The sequence below is a fragment of the Felis catus genome, chromosome E2 (genome assembly GCF_018350175.1).
Source record: "Felis catus isolate Fca126 chromosome E2, F.catus_Fca126_mat1.0, whole genome shotgun sequence".
NCBI classification, from domain to species: domain Eukaryota; kingdom Metazoa; phylum Chordata; class Mammalia; order Carnivora; family Felidae; genus Felis; species Felis catus.
In genome coordinates this window covers 27500166-27503758 of record NC_058382.1, presented here as the reverse complement: position 1 = coordinate 27503758, position 3593 = coordinate 27500166, and the positions used below count along the sequence as shown (strand labels likewise).

The following is a 3593-nucleotide window of genomic DNA, read 5'->3' as shown; positions in this document are numbered from 1 at the left end:
AACCCCCGCTCCCTTCCTTTATCCCAAGCCTCTTTTTTGAGGCTCGGCTGCAGTTTTGATCTTAACAAGTTTTTTCTTTTTCTTTTTTTTTTTTTTTTTGTCATCTTTGCCAGGGCTTTTACAATGCGATTTCCTTTTATTTTAAAAACGGTGGCTTTCAAGCCTCCTCTCATCTGTGATTGTTTCATGTTTGCAGGTTTCTGGAAGGTTTGGAGCCGGTCCCTGGGTGGGCGACTTCCCATCTGCTCCTTGCTCTGCTCGTGGGCTTGGAATGGGTTGGGGCCTTGGAGCAGCGGCCTTTTCAGCCCCCCTCTGGCTGGGCCAGCACGGATGAAGGAAGACCAGGGCCCTGGCCCCAGCCGCCTGCCTCCCTGGGACTCCCCATTCTCCACACAGCAGGAGACCTTGAGGTGGGAGGCAGGCTGCCTGTGTTCCAGACTTGGGCAGGCACTTGCACTCTCTGGGCCTCAGCTGCCACATCTGTACATTGGGAACACTGCTTGTATTCTAAGATATTAGCAATAAGTACTTACAAAGAGATAGTATAAGTAATACTGTAAGACGGTACATGAAAAGTGCCTAGCTCAGTGCCGGGCACAGAGTGAAGGACTCACAAATGGCACCTATTACAAGAGGGCAAACGCTTGGTCTCCCTGACATCCGAGAGGTGGCACTTGGATCTCTCACGCAGCTTCATCAGCTACTTGAAACACCTGCTGTCCACAAAGCACCTGCCCGCTGGTAAGACTCACCCCGCACCTTCCCAATTCTGAATCTTTCTTGACCCTGTTCCCTCTTTCAGCCTCCTCTTCAGGCTGAAAGTCTCCTGCATCCTTCAAGGGTCAGCTCACTGCCACCTACTTTGGGACATCTTTCTTCACCTCCCTCAACCCAATAAAAATTAATCATACCTTCTTCCGTGCGAGTATGATTGAATTTGGTTTATTATTTTATTTAGCGATGTAGCAAGCGCTGACTTTGGTCTGGCTTTAGAAGCAGGGGAAGTTAGGGTTTCCATTTCCTGTCTGTGCTGCCATGACCATACTCCTCCATCCCTGGGAGCCTCAGTTTCCTCATCTGTAGATGCGGATGGCTAGGTCCTCCATAGTGTGAGCTCCATGAGAGAGTGGATGTTTCTTACATTCTGCTGTATTTCCAGTGGAAGAACACAGTAGGTGCTCAACAAATAAGTTAGTAGGAAGGGTGACCACTGGGTTGATAAGGATTCTTTTTTTAAAAAAGTTTTTTAGAATGGAGATTTATTTATTTATTTATTTACTTATTTATTTTTAAGGAGAGAGCAAAGGCTTACGCAAGTGGGGGAGGGGCAGAGAGAAAGGGAGAGAGAGAATCTCAAACAGGCTCCACGCTGAGTGTGGAGCTCGACCTCACAACCCTGAGACCATAACCTGAGCTGAAACCAAGAGTCAGACGCTTAACCAACTGAGCCACCCAGGTGCCCCTGGGTTGATAGGATTCTTAACTACTTGGCGTATAAATGTGCTCGATAGATGGCAATCCTCTTTATTATGTCCATTATTATCGAGAAACATTCATTTGCTCATCCATTACAATGAATGGAGTGGTCCTATATGCAGGACCCTGGGTCAGGCACGAGGCCTCCAGAAGAATGGGTGAGATCTCTGCTCTTGCAGGGGCACTCGCTGTGGAGACGGATCGGGAGACAGAGTGATGATGCCGTGGCAGCAACTGGCCAGACCGGAGGTTCGGAGGCCATTCGAAGTTTTTTCTTGTCCATTGATTCTGCAAGACACAGCCCATGTCCTGCACACACTAGATGCCTGGTGAACGCCCTGAACTGAATTAAAAGTGATCCTTAGAAGACCAACCCTTGAAAGCTGCCCCAGGTTGGGCTACTGCTCAACTTAGCCAATCCCAGTTCCCGGAGGCCTAAGGCAGCTCTCTGCTCTACCAGGATACTTTTTTAATTTTTTTTTACTTTTATTTTTTTTTAATGGTTTTATTCATTTTTGAAAGACAGAGAGATACAGAGTGCTAATGGCAGAGGGGCAGAGAGAGAGGGGGAGACACAGAATCGGAAGCAGGCTCCAGGCTCTGAGCCGTCAGCCCAGAGCCCGACGCGGGGCTTGAACTCACCAGATGTGAGATCATGACCTGAGCCGAAGTTGGATGCTTAGCCGACTGAGCCACCCAGGTGCCCCATGATGCTTTTTAAAAAATAAGCTCAGCTGCCCCAGGAGACCCAAAGTTGGTTTGGGTTTTGGAGGGATGCACAGTAACAACTTCTCAGCTCCTGGCCATCAGACGGTCTGTCTGCTGCTTCCTCTTCTCTTTTCCCCTTTTGCGTAATGTTATTCCCCCTACAAAGCGGAACATAAGGCTAATAATACATCACTTTGGTGTCCCCAAAGTGAGGATTTTCAGGTGCTTCTTTCAACAGCCAGCTCAGGCCCTTCAACACCATCTGGGGCCTCCAGGAGCACCTGAGCACGTGTCCATGGAGCCTAACCCCTGATACCTATGGGTCTGCATTTGGAAAGTCCCTTCTGTACTCAGCCCAGCTCCTAGGTTCCATTCCAGCAAAGTTGCTTCTTTCACTCTCCAGTCCTTATCCACCCTGCCCAGAGAACTTAAAACCCTCCCTCTCCTCTTCATTATTCAAATTAATAGTGGACGTCTCCCATTGCTTGTGCAGCCTCCATTCTCCTTAATGGGATCAAGCACACTCTGCTCACCTTTCTCTGGGGAACAACATCTTCCCTCAGGTTAGGTCTTGGACGTTAAGTGGCACGGAAGATACCCCTGAAGCCATGGAACATGTGACTCACAGCTGACCAATCAGAGTATCAAACCCTTCTGACCATGTGATTGGCTCATGAATGTCCATGTGGCCAAAGAGAGGCCAATCAGGTCCAATAACTGCCACTCCATACACTAGAAAAGAGCCGCTGCCCGCTATTGGCTACAGAGAGAGGAGATTAGAAACTGGGTGTCAGGGGGTGGGGTCACTGTTTGGGGACAGCCTGTTTGCAGTAAGGAGGACAGAGGGGTAATGGAGAGATCTTTGTTTAAGTCACTGTATTCTGCAAGTCCTACTTCTGGACTTTCAGTGACATGAGCCAATGAATGCTGCGTGTGTGTGCATGCGCGTGCGTGCACGCGCGCGCATGCACACACACACACACACACACACACACACACACATATCCCTACCTTTCTTTTTTTAAAAGTCACTTGGAATTGGATTTTCACCTCTTGCAATAGAAATATCTAACCATTCGTTAGAGCCTCCCGTGGATCCGAAATTCCCACCCCTGGAAGCAGGAAGACAGGTCAAGTGCTCCCCCCTCCCCCACCCAAGGCCCCTTCCACAGCGGGATCCCAGACCCAGCTGCCTTTTTAAACAAATTATCCTCCTTTGACCTTGCCTGGTGGAGAGAGGAGACCTGTCTTCTCTTTAAGCTGAGGGAGAGACACTGCAGAATGAGGGAGTACAAACCACCTTCTCTTCTGCTCTGAGGGGTAGGGGGCACACTCCTTGGGTTTTTATATTGTATTACCTTTTATTTTTTTCAGATTTACCTTCCTAATTAGGTTTTGCTCAGGCAAAT

The 3593-nt window shown here is 48.8% G+C and overlaps 1 long non-coding RNA gene across 2 annotated transcripts; it reads right to left on the bottom strand.

Annotated features, from left to right (window-relative positions):
* Nucleotides 1-1508: 1508 nt before the first annotated feature.
* LOC109494677 lies at nt 1509-2810 on the bottom strand. Of its 2 annotated transcripts, none has more exons than XR_002149665.3 (2): nt 2718-2810; nt 1509-1764 (listed from the first exon to the last, which is right to left on the bottom strand). It is a non-coding gene; the product is annotated as an uncharacterized LOC109494677 (long non-coding RNA). The 2 variants fall into 2 exon arrangements; XR_002149666.3 differs by having other exon boundaries at nt 1509-1819; nt 2718-2793.
* Between the last annotated feature and the right edge of the window lie 783 nt (nt 2811-3593).